The sequence below is a fragment of the Hyla sarda genome, chromosome 2 (genome assembly GCF_029499605.1).
Source record: "Hyla sarda isolate aHylSar1 chromosome 2, aHylSar1.hap1, whole genome shotgun sequence".
In the NCBI taxonomy this organism is placed as follows: domain Eukaryota; kingdom Metazoa; phylum Chordata; class Amphibia; order Anura; family Hylidae; genus Hyla; species Hyla sarda.
In genome coordinates, this window is record NC_079190.1 from 322,217,346 (window position 1) to 322,238,790 (window position 21,445).

Below are 21,445 nucleotides of genomic sequence, written 5' to 3' on the forward strand. Positions count from 1 at the left end.
TGGCCACGCCCCTCCGGACTCCGTGCTATCCAACGTTTTTTGGGGTTCGCCAATTATTACAGGCAATTTATTCCACATTTTTCTACCGTTGTGGCCCCTATCGTGGCTTTAACCAAAAAAAATGCCAATCCCAAGTCTTGGCCTCCTCAAGTGGAAGACGCCTTTAAATGGCTCAAGTCTGCCTTTTCTTCGGCTCCCGTGCTCTCCAGACCTGACCCATCTAAACCCTTCCTATTGGAGGTTGATGCCTCCTCTGTAGGAGCTGGAGCGGTCCTTCTACAAAAAAATTCTTCCGGGCATGCTGTTACTTGTGGTTTTTTTTCTAGGACCTTCTCTCCGGCGGAGAGGAACTACTCCATCGGGGATCGAGAGCTTCTAGCCATTAAATTAGCACTTGAGGAATGGAGGCATCTGCTGGAGGGATCAAGATTTCCTGTTATTATTTACACCGATCACAAGAACCTCTCCTATCTCCAGTCTGCCCAACGGCTGAATCCTCGCCAGGCCAGGTGGTCTCTGTTCTTTGCCCGATTTAATTTTGAAATTCACTTTCGGCCTGCCGATAAGAACATTAGGGCCGATGCTCTCTCTCGTTCCTCGGATGCCTCGGAAGTCGAACTCTCTCCGCAACACATCATTCCTCCTGACTGCCTGATCTCCACTTCTCCAGCCTCCATCAGGCAAACTCCTCCAGGAAAGACCTTCGTCTCTCCACGCCAACGCCTCGGAATCCTCAAATGGGGTCACTCCTCCCATCTCGCAGGTCATACAGGCATCAAGAAATCTGTGCAACTCATCTCTCGCTTCTATTGGTGGCCGACTCTGGAGACGGATGTCGTGGACTTTGTGCGAGCCTGCACTGTCTGTGCTCGGGATAAGACTCCTCGCCAGAAGCCCGCTGGTTTTCTTCATCCTCTGCCTGTCCCCGAACAGCCTTGGTCTCTGATTGGTATGGATTTTATTACAGACCTACCCCCATCCCGTGGCAACACTGTTGTTTGGGTGGTCGTTGATCGATTCTCCAAGATGGCACATTTCATCCCTCTTCCTGGTCTTCCTTCAGCGCCTCAGTTGGCCAAACAATTTTTTGTACACATTTTTCGTCTTCACGGGTTGCCCACACAAATAGTCTCGGATAGAGGCGTCCAATTCGTGTCAAAATTCTGGAGGGCTCTCTGTAAACAACTCAAGATTAAATTAAACTTTTCTTCTGCATATCATCCTCAATCCAATGGACAAGTAGAAAGAATTAACCAGGTCTTGGGTGATTATTTACGACATTTTGTTTCCTCCCGCCAGGATGATTGGGCAGATCTTCTACCATGGGCCGAATTCTCGTATAACTTTAGAGTCTCTGAATCTTCCTCCAAATCCCCATTTTTCGTGGTGTACGGCCGTCACCCTCTTCCCCCCCTCCCTACTCCCTTGCCCTCTGGTTTGCCCGCGGTAGATGAAGTGACTCGTGATCTTTCCACCATATGGAAAGAGACCCAAGTTTCTCTTTTACAGGCTTCATCTCGCATGAAAAAGTTTGCCGATAAGAAAAGAAGAGCTCCCCCCATTTTTGCTCCTGGAGACAAGGTATGGCTCTCCGCTAAATATGTCCGCTTTCGTGTCCCCAGTTACAAACTGGGTCCACGCTATCTTGGTCCCTTCAAAGTCTTGTGCCAAATTAATCCTGTCTCTTACAAACTTCTTCTTCCTCCTTCTCTCCGTATTCCTAATGCCTTTCATGTCTCTCTTCTTAAACCACTCATCATCAACCGTTTCTCTCCCAAATTAGTTTCTCCCACTCCTGTCTCCGGTTCTTCTGACGTCTTCTCAGTGAAAGAGATACTGGCCTCCAAGACAGTCAGAGGAAAAAAGCTCTTTTTGGTGGATTGGGAGGGCTGTGGACCTGAAGAGAGATCCTGGGAACCTGAGGACAACATCCTAGACAAAAGTCTGCTCCTCAGGTTCTCAGGCTCTAAGAAGAGGGGGAGACCCAAGGGGGGGGGTACTGTTACGCCGAGCGCTCCGGGTCCCCGCTCCTCCCCGGAGCGCTCGCTTCTCTCTCGCTACCGCAGCGCTCCGGGCAGCTCCACTGACCCGGTGCGCTGCGATACCGTCTCCAGCCGGGATGCGATTCGCGATGCGGGTAGCGCCCGCTCGCGATGCGCATCCCGGCTCCCGTACCTGACTCGCTCTCCGTCTGTCCTGTCCCGGCGCGCGCGGCCCCGCTCCCTAGGGCGCGCGCGCGCCGGGTCTCTGCGATTTAAAGGGCCACTGCGCCGCTGATTGGCGCAGTGGTTCCAATTAGTGTGTTCACCTGTGCACTCCCTATTTATACCTCACTTCCCCTTCACTCCCTCGCCGGATCTTGTTGCCATTGTGCCAGTGAAAGCGTTTCCTTGTGTGTTCCTAGCCTGTGTTCCAGACCTCCTGCCGTTGCCCCTGACTACGATTCTTGCTGCCTGCCCCGACCTTCTGCTACGTCCGACCTTGCTTCTGTCTACTCCCTTGTACCGCGCCTATCTTCAGCAGTCAGAGAGGTTGAGCCGTTGCTAGTGGATACGACCTGGTCACTACCGCCGCAGCAAGACCATCCCGCTTTGCGGCGGGCTCTGGTGAAAACCAGTAGTGACTTAGAACCGATCCACTAACACGGTCCACGCCAATCCCTCTCTGGCACAGAGGATCCACTACCTGCCAGCCGGCATCGTGACACATCTAATGTAAGAAACGGAAAAAAAAATGGTAAGGATATTTGATTGAGATCTTGAATTAATTGCGTAAAATCTCTTAAATACGAAGGCAACGTTAAAACATAGGGCTGAAGAAATAAATGAACATAATGAGATAAATGGGCTGTAATAGGCTGTGTGCCAGAAATAATAGGGCGACCAGGGGGATTAACTAAATTTTTGTGCAATTTGGGTAAATAATAAAAAAAATGGGAAGGGAGTAATTTTTAATGTTAAAAAATTGTATTCTCTTTGGTCAAACAAAAGTTTATCCATAGCTTTATTTATCAATTCTTCATACAGATCAAAATATGTAGCTGACGGGTCACTTGGAAGTATTTCATAGCATTCAAGATCTGACAAGATCCTATTTGCCTAACGAATATACGCACATCTATCCAAAATGGCGACACCCCCTCCCTTACCCACTGAATGGATAATAATATCCCTATTGTTCTGTAGGGTTTTTATTGCAGTTCTCTCCTTTATAGTCAAATTATCTTAATACATCATAAATGGTTTATTCTCACATAAATCATTGAACTCCTTCTGCACAACTGTACAGAAGGTGTCCAAAAAATTACCCCTATGATGGATAGGGTAAAATGACGAGACAGGATTTACGGTTACATGTTTTATACTTGTTTCAGGAGCCGCGATTGAGTCCATGGGGGGGACTAATTCTACTGTATCTTTACTAATAATCTTGAAATGACGAGCGAGTGTCAGTTTTTTGACATATTGATTCAGATCTAAAAATAGCTGAAAGTCCTTAGGATTAGCAGCAGGGCAGAATGAGAGGCCTCTATTTAACAGGCTTATCTCATCTTCAGAAAGTATATAGAAAGATGAATTGAATTATTTTATGGTCTGTTTTTCTTGTATATAGGCACATTTGGATTGATCATTGACAGTGTTGGTTTTGTGTAATTTTCTTGAAGAGGATCCTCCTCTACAACCTCAGGGTTTCCTTTTCTTTTTATTTGACTGGGTGATGGCCCTGGAATGGCTGGAAAGTAATGGGTGATCCTGTGTGTTATCGGTTGGGTAAGTGGTGCTTGTAATGATGCAGTGTGCACAATCGTGGGTCGGGAATCTAAAAAGATGTGGAAGATGTATCAATAACAGTGTCCGAAGACAAAAAGTCTTCATGTAAAGTGAGCAATGACGTGTTCAATAGTTCCAACTCAAATACAAAAGGAAGAGAAGGCGGTGTGACTGAAGTGAATGGTGGGATAAAACTGAAGGTGGGGCATGAAACAGGATGACAAATAGGGCTATAAATGGGTGATGAGGATTGTGATGTCAAAAATTGTGATGTCAGACGTGTGGAGTTACGTGTCATAGATAAAACACCTTTATCAGGAATGTTTTTTATTAGCAACAGGTGGATGTGAAGTGGTGATGGACCCAGTATTTGGACTGGAAGTAGGTTTGTGATTAATGAAGGCAGAATTAATGATCGTACGGCTCTGTTCAGACTTATTGGGTGGCGGTTTCTGGCTGGTAGCTGTACTTGCAGATGAGATCTGGACCTTGGTTCTGGTGTCTCTATTGTTTTTCCAAAAGAATATGGGATGGTTATTATGTGTACCAGAGTGATTTGTGTCATGATTATTACCACTATCCCCCCCCCCCCCCCCCCCCGTTTTTAAGCATCCCTATATTTATGTCCTATATTGTTTTTAGTTTGTATTTTTAAAATTAATTGTAATTTCTGATGTATGTGCATGTATAGATTCGCGTGTGATGCTTCCAGCAGACATGCACTCAATACCCACTGTTTGTGGGTTTTTTTAATATTAGAATTTGAACACATGGATAAAATAAATGAGAAACCAATGATAAAAGTAAAATCATAAGAATAGCAATATGTATATACTGTAAAAAGATACAGTCTCAATAATAAGAATAATATAATAATACAAATAAAAAATTTTGGAAATATATACAGACTATAAAAATATATTAATATGAATACAAATACAACTAGAAATAATCATAAACAGTTGGGCTATGATGGGTGTCTGCTGGATTTTTGCACACACGTGTGTGTTCATTATTTGTCAGTGGGCATATAAATACTGACATGCTCACGATTGCTGCACTCCCCACAAAAATAGCACTTAAGTAAGCCAGAAAATGTAAAATGTCATGAAATAGTTCATTCTGGTTGACATATAAACTCCCCCCTACCTATACTTGTCATGCCTGATGAAGCCGCGCAAGCGTGGTGAAACGCGTTGCATTGTTGGAAACTTGATTGAACCTGCTCCTTTTTACTTCACGCTTCTGATCCTGGTCAGCACGGTTTAAAGCAATTCCCCCCTTGGAAGTCCATTTTCTATTACAGCTCTTTCATTGGGAAGGCTGCAGACTGGGGTCTATCACCTCTCCACGCTTACCACTGTTGTGTGTGAGGCCACACAACCACCGATGGTAAGAGTTTCTAGTTATTATACTAGCTTACCTAAAGAGGGTTTTACGCTATGGAGCGCTCTCCTTTTAATTTTCAACTGCAGATCTGAGGAGGGGTCCAACCGCTGGGCATTCTCTGTTGAAATGGAGTGGTAGGTCAAGCATGCACCTTGCCACTCTATTTGAGCCACACCATTCTACTGGGTAGTCGTTCATGAGATTGTGGGAATCCCAGCAGGACACCCCGCAATCAGATAGTTATCACCTATCCTGTAAATATCTGTGAGTAAGGAAAAAACAGGGAGACCAGAGGGGGCGCCTTGTGTGATACCGTAGGGATAATAAAAGTCAGAGATAGAGAAGTAGCAGGGCCTATAAGACCCCTAGGTAGTGGCTCCTCACCTTACTTGTATAGGTTTGATTTTGTATCACTTCAGAAAAAAATCATGAATTCATGCAGGAAAATGTATACGTTTAAAATGGTCATCTTCTGACCCCTATACATTTTTTATTTTTCTGTGTTCAGGGTGCTAGGAGTGCTCATTTTTTGCGTCGGGATCTGAAGTTTTTAATAGTACCATTTTTGTTCTGATCAGACTTTTTGATCACTTTTTATTCACTTTTGTGTGGTATAGAAAGTGATCAAAAATGCGCTATTTTGGATTTTGGAATTTTTTTGCGCATACGCCGTTGAACGTGTGGTTTAAAAAGCTGTATATTTTTATAATTCGGACATTTCCGCACGCGGCGATACCACATATGTTCATTTTTATTTACACTGTGTTTTTTTTTATTCTTGGAAATGCCGGGTGATTCAAACTTTTATTAGGGGAAGGGATAATTGAAAGGGTTAATGATTTTTTTTACACTTTTCTTATGCAATATTATAGCTCCTATAGGGGGCTATAACATTGCATTAACTGATCTTTTACACTGATTGATGCATCTCCATATGAATGGATCAGTGTTTTCGGCGATTGAATGCTCAAGCCTGGATCTCAGGCTTGAAGCATTCATTCAGCGATCAGACAGCGCAGGAGAAGGTAAGAAGACCTCCTCCTGTGCTACAGCTGTTCGGGATCCTGCGATTATACCGTGGCGATCCTGAACAGCTCCCTGAGCTAGCCGGGCACTTTTACTTTAGTTTTTAGCCGCGTGGCACAGCTTTGAGCGCACGGCTAAAGGGTTAATAGCACGCTGCGATATGATGTGGGGTCACCGTGTAACCCCGCGTTGTATCGCGGGACCGGGACCCAGGACGTACCCATACGTCCTGGGTCATTAAGAGGTTAAAAGTGCATAAAAAACTATAAAACAGGAATATTATGTGATTCAGGGGAGTCTCCCCCTTAATCAGATCAGTATGCCAGAGGTTACAAACATGCAAGTATATATACAGAAGAAGATGGGCACCCAAATTGTACAGGGAGGGGCTTAGCACAGGTTTGGCACATGTTGCATTATTAACCATGTCACAAAACAACATTACATTGTATGGTGCAGATTTATCAGCATATGAGAACATATGACAGTATGTAAAATACAAAAAATAATGCCTGGAGTAATATTAAATAAAAGATAACACCTGCCCGATGCGTGCGTCGTGGGCTGGAAACTGCTAAGATCGCGATCCCAGCAGAGCGTGTGGTTGATAGGGACGCGTCTTGTTTAGGGGAACATTAACCCCTTAAGGACACATGACGTTCTCATACGTCTCCATTTCCGAGTCCTTAAGGACACATGACGTATGAGAACGTCATGTGTTTTACCGACCCCCCGAAACCATCTGGAGCGGAGCCGGTCCCCGATGCCTGCTGAAATCGTTCAGCAGGCATCGGGGCATATCGCCCAGGGGGGTCATTATGACCCCCCATGTCGGCGATGGCCGCAGATCGCTGGACAATTCAGTCCAGCGATCTGCGGCGGATTCCGGGTCAATCGGGTCTCCAGTGACCCGGTGACCCGGAATTATTGGCTGATCGGGGCCGTCAGAGACGGCCCCGATCAGCCAGAGCCAGCAGGGGTGAGGTGGCACTGGTGCCACCTCACGATCGCCCTGATTCGTCGGCCGGATTACCGGCCGACCAATCAGGGCGCCTGCTGCGGGTGTCACTCCCGCAACCCGCTCCGCCCCTCTTCCGGAGGACGTGAGCGGGTGCGGGAAGACGACCCCCGGTGCTGGGGACCCCGATCCCCGGCGTCCCTGTTGGGATCGGGGCCCCAGGAGCAGCGGCGGCGGCGGAGACGACGAGGGACTGACCTGTGCGGCGAGGATCGTTGGAGGTAAGTGACAGCCTCCTGCTGTTGCTTAGTTATGCAACAGCAGGAGGCAGACCACCACAACTCCCAGCATGCCCTTATGGGCATGCTGGGACTTGTAGTTTTGCAACAGCTGGAGGCACATTCTTTCTATGGAAAAGTGTACCTTCAGCTGTTGTGTAACTACAACTCCCAGCACAATCAGCTAAAGTGCATGCTGGGAGTTGTAGTGGTGCATCTGGTGGTTGCATAACTACAACTCCCAGCATGCCCGTTGGCTGTCGGTGACTGCTGAGAGTTGTAGTTTTGCAACAGCTGAAGGCACACTGAGTTAAGTAGTAAACCAGTGTGTCTCCAGCTGTTGCATAACTACAATCCCCAGCATCCCCAGCCAAAGTAGTATGCCTCCAGCTGTTGCATAACTACAACACCCAGCATGCCCTTCCGCTGTCCGTACATGCTGGGGGTTGTAGCTTTTGCAACAGCTGAAGGCACACTGGTTGCAAAACACTGAGTTTGTTACCAAACTCGGTGTTTCACAACCAGTGTGCCTCCAGCTGTTGCAAAACTACAACTCCCAGCATGCACTGATAGACCGTACATGCTGGGAGTTGTAGTTTTGCAACAGCTGGATGTTCCCCCCCCCAATGTGAACGTACAGGGTACACTCACATGGGCGGAGGATTACAGTTAGTATCCGGCTGCAAGTTTGAGGTACGGCAAAATTTCTGCCGCAGCTCAAACTGCCAGCGAGAAACTACTGTGAACCCCCCGCCCGTGCGACTGTACCCTAAAAACACTACACTAACACACAATAAAATAAAAAGTAAAAAACACTACATATACACATACCCCTACACAGCCCCCCTCCCCTCCCCAATAAAAATGAAAAACGTCTGGTACGCCACTGTTTCCAGAACGGAGCCTCCAGCGGTTGCAAAACTACAACTCCCAGCATGCACTGATAGACCGTACATGCTGGGAGTTGTAGTTTTGCAACAGCTGGATGTTTCCCCCCCCCTATGTGAACGTACAGGGTACACTCACATGGGCGGAGGATTACAGTAAGTATCCGGCTGCAAGTTTGAGCTGCGTCAAATTTTCTGCCGTAGCTCAAACTGCCAGCGAGAAACTACTGTGAACCCCCCGCCCGTGCGACTGTACCCTAAAAACACTACACTACACTACCACAAAATAAAATAAAAAGTAAAAAACACTACATATACACATACCCCTATACAACCCCCCTCCCCAATAAAAATGAAAAACGTCTGGTACGCCACTGTTTCCAAAACGGAGCCTCCAGCTGTTGCAAAACAACTACTCCCAGTATTGCCAGATAGCCGTTGACTGTCCAGGCATGCTGGGAGTTTTACAACAGCTGGAGGCACCCTGTTTGGGAATCACTGGCGTAGAATACCCCTATGTCCACCCCTATGCAAGTCCCTAATTTAGGCCTCAAATGCGCATGGCGCTCTCACTTTGGAGCCCTGTCGTATTTCAAGGCAACAGTTTAGGGCCACATATGGGGTATCGCCGTACTCGGGAGAAATTGGGCTTCAAATTTTGGGGGGTATTTTCTGCTATTACCCTTTTAAAAAATGTAAAATTTTGGGGAAAACAAGCATTTTAGGTAAAAAAAATATATATTTTTTTACATATGCAAAAGTCGTGAAACACCTGTAGGGTATTAAGGTTCAAATTACCCCTTGTTACGTTCCCCGAGGGGTCTAGTTTCCAAAATAGTATGGCATGTGTTTTTTTTTTTGCTGTCCTGGCACCATAGGGGCTTCCTAAATGCGGCATGCCCCCAGAGCAAAATTCGCTTTCAAAAAGCCAAATGTGACTCCTTCTCTTCTGAGACCTGTAGTGCGCCAGCAGAGCACTTTTCACACCCATATGGGGTGTTTTCTGAATCGGGAGAAATTGGGCTTCAAATTTTGGGGGGTATTTTCTGCTATTACCCTTTTTAAAATTGTAAAAATTTTGGGAAACCAAGCATTTTAGGTAAAAAAAATATATATTTTTTTACATATGCAAAAGTCGTGAAACACCTGTAGGGTATTAAGGTTCACATTACCCCTTGTTACGTTCCCCGAGGGGTCTAGTTTCCAAAATGGTATGCCATGTGTTTTTTTTTTGCTGTCCTGGCACCATAGGGGCTTCCTAAATGCGGCATGCCCCCAGAGCAAAATTCACTTTCAAAAAGCCAAATGTGACTCCTTCTCTTCTGAGACCTGTAGTGCGCCAGCAGAGCACTTTTCACACCCATATGGGGTGTTTTCTGTATCGGGAGAAATTGGGCTTCAAATTTTGGGGGGTATTTTCTGCTATTACCCTTTTTAAAAATGTAAAATTTTTGGGAAACCAAGCATTTTAGGTAAAAAAAATCTATATTTTGTTTACATATGCAAAAGTCGTGAAATACCTGTAGGGTATTAAGGTTCACTTTACCCCTTGTTACGTTCCCTGAGGGGTCTAGTTTCCAAAATGGTATGCCATGTGTTTTTTTTTTTGCTGTCCTGGCACCAAAGGGGCTTCCTAAATGCGGCATGCCCCCCAAAAACCATTTGTCGCTCCTTCCCTTCTGAGCCCTCTACTGTGCCCGCCGAACAATTAACATAGACATATGAGGTATGTGCTTACTCGAGAGAAATTGGGTTTCAAGTACAAGTAAAAATTTTTTCCTTTTTATCCCTTGCAAAAATTCAAAAATTGAGTCTACAAGAACATGCGAGTGTAAAAAATGAAGATTTTGAATTTTCTCCTTCACTTTGCTGCTATTCCTGTGAAACACCTAAAGGGTTAATACACTTACTGAATGTTTTTTTGAATACTTTAGGGGGTGTAGTTTTTATAATGGGGTCTTTTATGGGGTATTTCTAATATGAAGACCCTTCAAATCCACTTCAAAACTGAACTGGTCCCTGAAAAATAGTGAGTTTGAAAATTTTGTGAAAAATTTCAAAATTGCTACTGAACTTTGAAGCCCTATGGTGTCTTCCAAAAGTAAAAACTCATAAATTTTATGATGCAAACATAAAGTAGACATATTGTATATGTGAACCCCAAAAAAATATATTTTGAATATCCATTTTCCTTACAAGCAGAGAGCTTCAAAGTTAGAAAAATGCAAAATTTTCATTTTTTTCATCAAATTTTGGGATTTTTCACCAAGAAAGGATGCAAGTTACCATAAAATTTTACCATTAAGTTAAAGTAGAATATGTCACGAAAAAACAATCTCGGAATCAGAATGATAACTAAAAGCATTCCAGAGTTATTAATGTTTAAAGTGACAGTGGTCAGAATTGCAAAAAACGCTCCGGTCCTTAAGGTATAAAATGGCCTGGTCCTTAAGGGGTTAAACAAGTTCTGAAGGCATTTTTTTTGCTTTTGTTTTGCTTATGTGCTACATATTTATCATACTAACACAGGGGGTTGATAAGTTTGGAGCATATAAGCTAAACACAAAAGTCTTTTTTGCTATTTTTTAAATGTGCTCACGTAAGGGAGTTTTGTATTCCAGGTCAGACCTGGAGTCGACTTGAAACTTTTTTAAAGGGGTTTCCAACTTTTTTTTTTTGCTGACGTGCGACAGTCGCCTATCATAAATACGTGACCACGGCAAAGTAAAAACAGAAAATTGCTTAGGTAGGGCTGTTTGCAACTTTTTTTCTTAACCCCCAAATTCACACAAAAAATGCCCTCTCTCTTGATGGAACCTCGTTCCCTGAATGATTGTCTGTGTGAGTCACTCCCTGAGTGAGTCTGTCCTATTCGTCCTCCGCGTCTGAGAAACGCACGCACACACCTAGTTAACGTAGGAGAGGCGTTGCTAGGTGTGAATTCTTCCTCTCCACGATTGACTATACCTGTGCGGATTGCTATACCCGCTAATACTACTTCCTTCTCCGCTGTGGCCTTCTTGGACTCTGGTTCAGCAGGAAGTTTCATTGAAGCCTCCCTAATCAACAGATTCAATATTCCTGTCACCCGTCTTGTCAAACCTCTCTTCATTTCATCCGTCAATGGAGAGAGGCTGGTCTGCACCGTCCGTTACCGCACTCAACCGCTGCTCATGAGTGTTGGAGTTCACTATCATGAACATATTGAATTTTTTGTGCTGCCCAACTGCACTTCTGAAATTCTTCTGGGCTTGCCCTGGCTCCAACGTCACTCGCCTAGCCTCGACTGGGCCACCGGGGACATTAAGAGTTGGGGATCTTCTTGCCACAAGCGATGTTTCCACCCAGTTTCTTCCTGCCAAGTCTCCCTTGCTACTCCATTGCCAGGTCTTCCTAAGGCCTATCAGGACTATTCGGATGTTTTTTGTAAAAAGCAAGCAGAGGTCTTACCTCCACATAGACCCTATGACTGCCCTACCGACTTGCTTTTTTATTCAGAAATCTTCTTCTCCAGCCGGAGCTGGATTCTTTTTCGTGGCCAAGAAAGACGGATCTCTTCGCCCTTGTATAGACTACCACAGACTCAATAAGATCACAGTGAAAAACCATTACCCTCTACCACTCATCTCGGAAATATTTGATCGATTGCGTGGAGCTAAGATCTTCACCAAACTTGACCTAAGGGGTGCCTATAACCTCATCCGTATACGTGAAGGTGATGAATAGAAGACCGCCTTCAATACCAGAGATGGACACTTTGAATATCTTGTCATGCCCTTTGGTCTATGCAACGCCCCAGCGGTCTTCCAGGACTTTGTCAACAAAATTTTCCGGGACATGCTGTATTCCTGTGTGGTGGTCTATCTTGACGACATTCTCATTTTTTCTTCCAACTTAGAGGAACATCGCATCCATGTCCGTCAAGTGCTTCAACGCCTACGTAATAATCATCTTTATGCCAAGATTGAGAAATGTCTTTTTGAGCGAAGCAGTCTTCCTTTTTTGGGATACATAGTCTCTGGTCAAGATCTTCAAATGGACCCGGAAAAACTAGCTGCAGTAATAGATTGGCCACGGCCCACTGGTTTAAGAGCCATCCAACGATTTCTCAGATTTGCTAATTATTATCGTCAATTTATTCCTCATTTCTCCACCATAGTTGCGCCTATTGTGGCCTTGACCAAGAAAATTGCTAATCCGGAATCCTGGCCACCGCAGGCAGAGGAGGCCTTTAAACACCTCAAAGCCACCTTCACTTCTGCTACAGTCCTGTCCAGGCCAGACCCTCTGAAACCCTTCTTCCTTGAGGTTGGCACCTCCTCAGTTGGTGCCGGAGCTGTTCTTCTCCAAAAAAAAACGCAAAAGGAAAAAATATCACTTGCGGATTTTTCTCCAAGACTTTTTCTCGTCCTGAAAAGAACTATTCCATTGGAGACCGTGAACTATTGGCCATTAAGTTGGCACATGAGGAGTGGAGACATCTTTTAGAAGGATCCTTGCATCCCATCACCATCTTCACTGACCACAAAAATTTGTCTTACCTTCAATCCGCCCAGCGGTTAAATCCTAGCCAGGCTAGATGGTCATTGTTCTTTGCCCGTTTCGATTTTCAAATTCATTTCCGTCCTGCGGACAAGAATGTCAGGGCTGATGCTCTATCCCATACCACCGATGCCTCGGAATCTGAAGTTCCTCCTCAACACATCATTCCTCCTGAGTGTCTGGTCGTCTCTGCCCCAGCTTCTTTGTTACCAATTCCTCCCGGAAAGACTTATGCTCCCCCACGTCTTCGCCTCCAGACTCTCAAATGGGGTCATTCCTCCCACCTGGCGGGTCATGCTGGAATCAAAAGTCCATACAGCTAATTGCCAGACACTATTGGTGGTCTTCCTTGGAGAAAGATGTAACCGATTTTGTACGGGCCTGTACAGTGTGTGCTCGAGACAAGACTCCACGCCAGAAGCCTGCTGGTCTTCTCCTTACTCTGCCTGTGCCTGAACAGCCATGGTCTCATATAGCTATGGACTTTATAACTGACCTACCTTCATCTCATGGCAACACTGTCATTTGGGTGGTCGTTGACCGCTTTTCCAAGATGGCTCATTTTGTTCCGCTTCCGGGTCTACCTTCTGCGCCACAATTGGTGAAACAATTTTTTCTACAGATTTTTTGTCTCCACGGGCTTCCCATGCATATTGTCTCTGATAGAGGTGTTCAATTTATTTCAAAATTTTGGAGGGCACTCTGCAATCAATTAAAAATCAAATTGAATTTCTCTTCCTCCTATCACCCTCAATCCAATGGACAAGTGGAAAGAGTTAACCAGATTCTTGGTGACTACTTGCGGCACTTTGTCTCCTCCTGCCAAGATGATTGGGCCGACCTTCTGCCCTGGGCCGAATTCTCGTACAACTTCAAGAATTCTGAGTCCTCCTCCAAATCTCCATTCTTTGTGGTGTACAGCCGTCACCCACTTCCCCCCCTCCCCATTCCCACTTCATCTGGAGTTCCTGCCATGGATGAAATGATACAAGATTTCTCCTCCATCTGGAAGGAGACTCAAAAGTCTCTCTTACTGGCCTCATCTCGTATGAAGAAACATGCGGATAAAAAGAGAAGAATTCCTCCTGTCTTTGCCCCCGGTGACAAAGTATGGCTCTCCGCCAAATACATCCGTTTCCGTGTCCCTAGTTACAAGCTTGGTCCTCGGTACCTCGGACCTTTCAAAATCAAGAATCAAATCAATTCTGGCTCCTACAAGCTTCATCTCCCTCCTCTTCATATTCCTAACTCTTTCCATGTTTCTCTTCTCAAACCTCTCGTACTTAACCACTTTTCTCCCAAGGTCACTGTTCCTGCTCCTATCTCTGGCTCCTCTGATGTCTTCTCTGTTAAGGAAATTCTCGCCTCCAAGGTCGTTCGAGGTAAAAAAAAAAAAAAAAATTGTGGATTGGGAGAATTGTGGCCCCGAAGAAAGATCGTGGGAACCCGAGGCCAATATTTTGGACAAGGAACTCATCCACAGATTCCTCGGTTCCAAAAAGAGGATGAGACCCAAGGAGGGGGGTACTGTAACGCGGCGGAGCGCTTGCGGCGTTCTTCTCCTCCTTGTAGCGCCCCGGTCAGACTCGCCGACCGGGAGCGCTGCTCTGTTTCTCGGCGGGGATGCGATCCCCGCGGCAGGACGTGCCTGCCCGTGGGTCGCATCCTGTGTCTCTCACCTGCACCGTCCTCCTGCTCAGTCCCGGCGCATGCAGCCCTGCTCTCTAGGGCGCGCACGCAACGGGTCTCTCAGATTTAAAGGGCCAGTGCACCATTAATTGGTGCCTGGCCCAATTAGTTCCAAGCACTCCCTACACTATAAAAACCCACTTCCCCTTCCTGTCCCTGCCGGATCTTGTTGCCTTGTGCCAGTGAAAGCGTTCCCATGTGTCCTTTGCCTGTGTATCCAGACCCTTGCCGTTGTCCTTGACCATTGCTGCCTGCCCTGACCTTCTGCTACGTCTGACCTTGCCTTTTGCTTAGTCCTTCTGTACCGCGCCTGACTCAGCAGTCAGTGAGGTTGAATCGCTATTGGGTGGAACGACCTGGGGGTTACCTGCCGCAGCAAGTCCATCCCGCTTTGCGGCGGGCTCTGGTGAAAACCAGTAACCCCTTAGATTCCGTTCCCCTAGTACGGCCCACGCCATCACCTCACTGACATAGAGGATCCACTACCTGTGTCTACCCTGCATACCACTCTGGATCCTGACAATGGCATACCATTTTGGAAACTACGCCCCTCAAGGCATGTAACAAGGGGTCCAGTGAGCCTTAATACCCCACAGGTGTTTGACGACTTTTTGTTAAAATCAGATGTGTAAATGAAAAAAAAAATTTCACAAAAGTGCAGTTTTTCCCCCCAAATTTACAATTTTTATAAAGGGTAATGGGAGAAAATGCCCCCAAAAATTTGTAACCCCATCTCTTCTGAGTATGGAAATACCCCATGTTAGAATGTAAAATGCTCTGCGGGCGAACTAAAATGCTCAGAAGAGAAGGAGTCACATTTGGCTTTTGGAAAGCAAATTTTGCTGAAATGGTTTTGGGGGGGGGGTAAGGGGTACACTAAGCCTTAACACCTCACAGGTATTTCACGACTTTTTTTTAAAGTTGGATGTGTAAACGGAAAAAAAAAATTCACTAAAATCCTGTTTTTCCCCAAATTTTACATTTTTACAAGGGGTAATAGGAGAAAATTACCCCCAAAATTTGTAACCCCACTTCTTCTGAGTATGGAAATACCCCATGTGTGGACATCAAGTGCTCTGCGGTCGAACTACAATGCTCAGAAGAGGAGGAGCGCCATTGAGTGAATTTGTTTGGAATGGAAGTCAGGGGCCATGTGCGTTTACAAAGCCCCTTGTGGTGCCAGAACAGTGGACCCCCCCCCCCTGCCCCACATGTGACCTCATTTTGGAAACTACACCCTCACAGAATTTAATAAGGGGTGCAGTGAGCATTTACACCCCACTGGCATTTGACAGATCTTTGGAACAGTTTGCTGAGCAAATAAAAAATCTGTCAGACACCTGTGGGGCGTAAATGTTCACTGTACCCCTTATTACATTACATGAGGGGTGTAGTTTCCAAAATGGGGTCACATTCTGGGGGGGTCCATTGTTCTGGCACTATGGGGGCTTTGTAAACACACGTGGCCTTCAATTCCGGACACATTTTCTCTTCAAAATCCCAATGTCGCTCCTTCTCTTCTGAGCATTGTAGTGCACCCACAGAGAACTTTACATCCACATATGGGGTACGTTCTTACTCAGAAGAAATGGGGTTAAAAATTTTGGGGGCTTTTTTCCTATTTTCCCTTGTGAAAATGAAAAATTTAGGGTAACACCAGCATTTTAGTGAAAATTTTTTTTTTCATTTTCCCATCCAACTTTAATGAAAATTTGTCAAACACCTGTGGGGTGTTAAGGCTCACTATACCCCTTGCTACATTTCGTGAGGGGTGTAGTTTCCAAAATGGGGTCACATGTCGGTATTTATTTTTTTGCGTTTATGTCAGAACCGCTGTAAAATTTGCCACCCCTGTGCAAATCACCAATTTAGGCCTCAAATGTACAAAGTGCGCTCTCACTCCTGAGCCTTGTTGTGCGCCCGCAGAGCATTTTACGCCCACATATGGGGTAATTCCGTACTCAGGAGAAATTGCGTTACAAATTTTTTTCATAAGGGGTTGGTGGGACTGCATACAAAAATACAAAAACAGAGCTTCCTATTGGGCAGTATGTTTGTACTATGTGGAAGAAATAGGTGGATATGAATGATGATCTCACCTTGCAAGGTTGTGTTGGCACACAACAACCTTGTGGATGTCTGGTAGATTTGATCCCTTTGGATGTTGTTTGCGGTGCAGCCGTCCGGGTTGCTCGAGATGTGTGGCAGCACACTCAATAGGCTGGTTTGCGGGGTCTGGAAAAAAGGTTCCCGGGATGTTCGGCGCCAACCGTAGATGGAATAAAGATGTGGTGAGTCTCAGTTATTTAAAAGTGTTCTTTATTGCCGTATCAGACGTGTTTCACGGTCTTGCACCTCTTTATCAATGATGCCATAATCATTGATAAAGAGGTGCAAGACCTCGAAACGCGTCTGATACGGCAATAAAGAACATCCCGGGAACCTTTTTTCCAGACCCCGCAAACCTTTTCATAAGGGGTAAAAGGAGAAAAAGCCCCCCAAAATTTGTAGTGCAATTTCACCCGAGTACGTAAATACCCCATATCTGGCCCTAAACTGTTTCCTTGAAATACGACAGGGCTCTGAAGTGAGAGAGCACCATGCGCATTTGAGGACGCCAGTGATTCCCCAACAGGGTGCCTCCAGCTGTTGCTAAACTCACAGCATGCCTGGACAGTCAGTGGCTGTCCAGAAATGCTGGGAGTTGTTGTTTTGCAACAGCTGGAGGCTCCGTTTTGGAAACACTGCCGTACAAGACATTTTTTTATTTTTATTGGAGGGGGGGGGGGGGACAGTGTAAGGGGGTGTATATGTAGTGTTTTACCCTTTATAATTTGTTAGTGTAGTGTTTCAAGGGTGCACTCGCACTGGCGGAGGTTTACAGTGAGTTCCCTGCTTGGAGCTTGCGCTGCGGCAAAAAATTTGCCGCAGCTCATACTTGAAGCAGAAAACTTACTGTAAACCCATTCACATCCGGGGGGGGGGGGGGGGGGGGGGGGCAAACCTCAAGCTGTTTCAAAACTACAACTCCCAGCATGTATTGACAGACCATGCATGCTGGGAGTTGTACTTTTGCAACAGCTGGAGGCACACTGGTTGGAAAACCTTCAGTTAGGTTCTGTTATCTTACTCAATATTTTCCAACCAGTGTGCCTCCAGCTGTTGCAAAACTACAACTCCCAGCATGAACTAATCGCCAAAGGGCATGCTGGGAGATGTAGTTATGCAACAGCTGGAGGGATCATAACTACAACTCCCAGCATGCTGGGATTTGCAGTTTTGCAACATCTGGAGAGCTACAGTATAGAGACCACTGCAGTGGCCCTCCAGATGTTGCAAAACTACAAATCCCAGCATGCCCTGACAGCAAACAGTTGTGTGGGCATGCTAGGAGTTGTAGTTTTGCAAGAGCTGGAGGGCTATAGTTCAGAGGCTACCATATAGTGGTCTCAAACTGTAGCCCTCCAGCTGTTGCATAACTACAAATCCCAGCATGCCCAAACAGCTGTCTGGGCATGCTGGGAGTTGTAGTTTTGCAACATCTGGAGTGCTACAGTATAGAGACCACTTTATAGTGGTCTCGGACTGTAGCCCTCCAGATGTTGCTAGGCAACTTACTGGCTTCCGTCGGATCCAGGGAGCCTGCTGCACGACATTGCCGCCCGCCGGTCTCCGACGCCGATCGTCGCCCGCAGCCTCGCCAGCAGGGTAAGTGGACTCTGGCGCCGGTCCCCGTCGGTTTCCCAGTTCTGCCCCGCCTATTGTGGGTGGGCAGGACGGGGAAAACGAAAGTTAACCCCCCCGCCCCTGATCTGCTATTGGTGGTCTAGACCACCAATAACAGGGATAGGAGGGGTAACACCCCTGCCACCTCACTCCTATCCCTTCAGGGGGATCGTGGGTGTCTTGGACAACCTCGATCCCCCTTATATTCCGGGTCACCGGCTCACAATAGACCCGTAATGACCCGGAATTGCGCAAATCGCAAGTGTGATTTCTCTTGCGATTTGCGCCGATCGCCGACATGGGGGGTCTGATGACCCCCCTGGGCATTTGCGCGGGGTGACTGCTGATTAATATCAGCAGTCACCCCGGTTCGGTCCCCGCCCGGCGCTCGGCAGGGACCGAAATTCCCACGGACGTACACGTACGTCCTTGGTCCTTAACTACCAGGATGCTTAGACGTACGCGTACGTCCATGGTCCTTAAGGGGTTAAGGACCAGAATGTTTTTTGCACATCTGTCACTTTAAGTATTAATAACTCTGGGATGCTTTTACTTTTCAGTCTGATTAGGAAATAGTTTTTTCTACTTTATGTTGGTAGTAATTTTTTGTCGATACTTGCATCATCTCTTGGTGGAAAATTCTAAAATGTTATGAAAAAATGTAATTTTGAAGCCCTCTGCTTGTAAGGAAAATAGACATTCCAAATAAATTATATATTGAGTCACATATACAATATGTCTACTTTATATTTGCATCATAAAGTTGACATGTTTTTACTTTTGGAAGACATCAGAGGGCTTCAAAGTTCAGCAGCAATTTTCAAAATCGGAATTTTTCAGGTACCAGTTCAGTTTTGAAGTGGATTTGAAGGGCCTTCATATTAAAAATACCCCATAAATGACCCCATTATAAAAACTGTACCTCTCAAAGAATTCAAAATTACATTCGGTGTGTTAACCCTTTAGGTGTTTCACAGGAATAGAAAAGTGAAGGAGAAAATTCAAAATCTTCATTTTTTAGGACCCTTGTAGACCCTGTTTTTGAAGGGGTAATAGGAGAAAAAGCCCCCCAAAATTTGTAACCCAATTTCTCTTGAGTAAGGAAATACCTCATATGTGGATGTAAAGTGCTCTGTTGTGCACTAGAGGGCTCAGAAGGGAAGGAGCGACAATGGGATTTTGGAGAGTGAATTTTGCTATAATGGTTTTTGGGGGGCATGTCGCATTTAAGAAGCCCCTATTGTGCCAGAACAGCAAAAAAAAAAAACACATGGCATACTATTTGGGAAATTACACCCCTCAAGGCACATAACAAGGGGTCCAGTGAGCCTTAACACCCCACTGATGTTTGACGACTTTTTGTTAAAGGTCAGATGTGTAAATTACATTTTTTTTCACTAAAGTGCAGTTTTTTCCCCCAAATTTACAATTTTTACAAAGAGTAATGGGAGAAAATGCCCCCCAAAATTTGTAATCTCTTTTGAGTGTGGGAATACCCCATGTTGGGACGTAAAATGCTCTGGTGTTTGACAACTTTTTGTTAAAGCCAGATGTGTAAATGATAAAAAAAATTGCACTAAAATGCATTTTTCCCCCCAAATTTTATATTTTTACAAGGGCTAATAGGAGAAAATGCCCCCCAAAATTTGTAACTGGACATCAAGTGCTCTGCTGGAGCACTATAGTCAGAAGAGGAGGAGCGCCATTGAGCTTTTGGAGATACAACATCTAGCAGCGGGTGTCACCCGATTCCTGGGTGGAAGGTCAGGAGCTGCCCGAGGAGTTCCCGTGTCGGAAATTGCCTCTGAACGGTCGTGGAAGCTTAAAGGTATTCTGTGAAAGCGGAAGAAATGAACCTCGTTGTGGCACTCACTTCATGGATTCTTTTCTCGGGTGTAAAGGTGGGTATTACCTAAAATGCTGTCACGATTCGGCTGGCAGGAGGTGGATCCTCTGTGCCAGAGAGGGATTGGCGTGGACCGTGCTAGTGGACCGGTTCTAAGTTACTACTGGTTTTCACCAGAGCCCGCCGCAAAGCGGGATGGTCTTGCAGCGGCGGTAGTAACCAGGTCGTATCCACTAGCAACGGCTCAACCTCTCTGACTGCTGAAGATAGGCGCGGTACAAGGGAGTAGACAAGAGCAAGGTCGGACGTAGCAGAAGGTCGGGGCAGGCAGCAAGGATCGTAGTCAGGGGCAACGGCAGGAGGTCTCGAACACAGGCTAGGAACACACAAGGGAACGCTTTCACTGGCACGATGGCAACAAGATCCGGCAAGGAAGGGAAGGGGAAGTGAGGTTAAATAGGGAAGTGCATGACTGATTAGACCTACTGCGCCAATCAGCGGCGCAGTGGCCCTTTAAATCGCAGAGACCCGGCGCGCGCGCGCCCTAGGGAGCGGGGCCGCGCGCGCCGGGACAGGACCGACGGAGAGCGAGTCAGGTACGGGAGCCGGGGTGCGCATCGCGAGCGGGCGCCACCCGCATCGCGAATCGCATCCCGGCTGGGGGCGGTATCGCAGCGCACCCGGTCAGTAGATCTGACCGGGGCGCTGCAGTAGCGAGGATGTTGCGAGCGCTCCGGGGAGGAGCGGGGACCCGGAGCGCTCGGCGTAACAAATGCGGATTAACCGATGCGGACAAGTAAATAATAAAAATGATGTTCACTTTATTAAATATAGTAAAAGGTAACGGACTACGTGTTTCAAGGGGCGGCACCCCCTCTTTAGGGTAACACCAGCATTTTAGTGAAAAAAAAATGTTTTCTTCATTTTCCCATCAAACTTTAATGAAAATTTGTCAAACACCTGTGGGGTGTTAAGGCTCACTATACCCCTTTTTATGTTCCGTGAGGGGTGTAGTTTCCAAAATGAGATCACACGTGGGTATTTATTTTTTTGCGTTTATGTCAGAACACAAAATCAGCCACCCCTGTGCAAATCACCAATTTAGGCCTCAAATGTACATAGTGCACTCTCACTCCTGAGCCTTGTTGTGCATCCACAGAGCATTTTTCGACCACGTATGGGGTATTTCCGTACTCTGGAGAAATTGTGTTACAAATTTTGGGGGTCTTTTTTTTCTTTTTACCAGCATGGGGCAACACCAGCATGTTAGTGTAAATTATTTTATTTTTTTTACGCTAACAGGCTGGTGTAGACCCCCAACTTTTCCTTTTTTA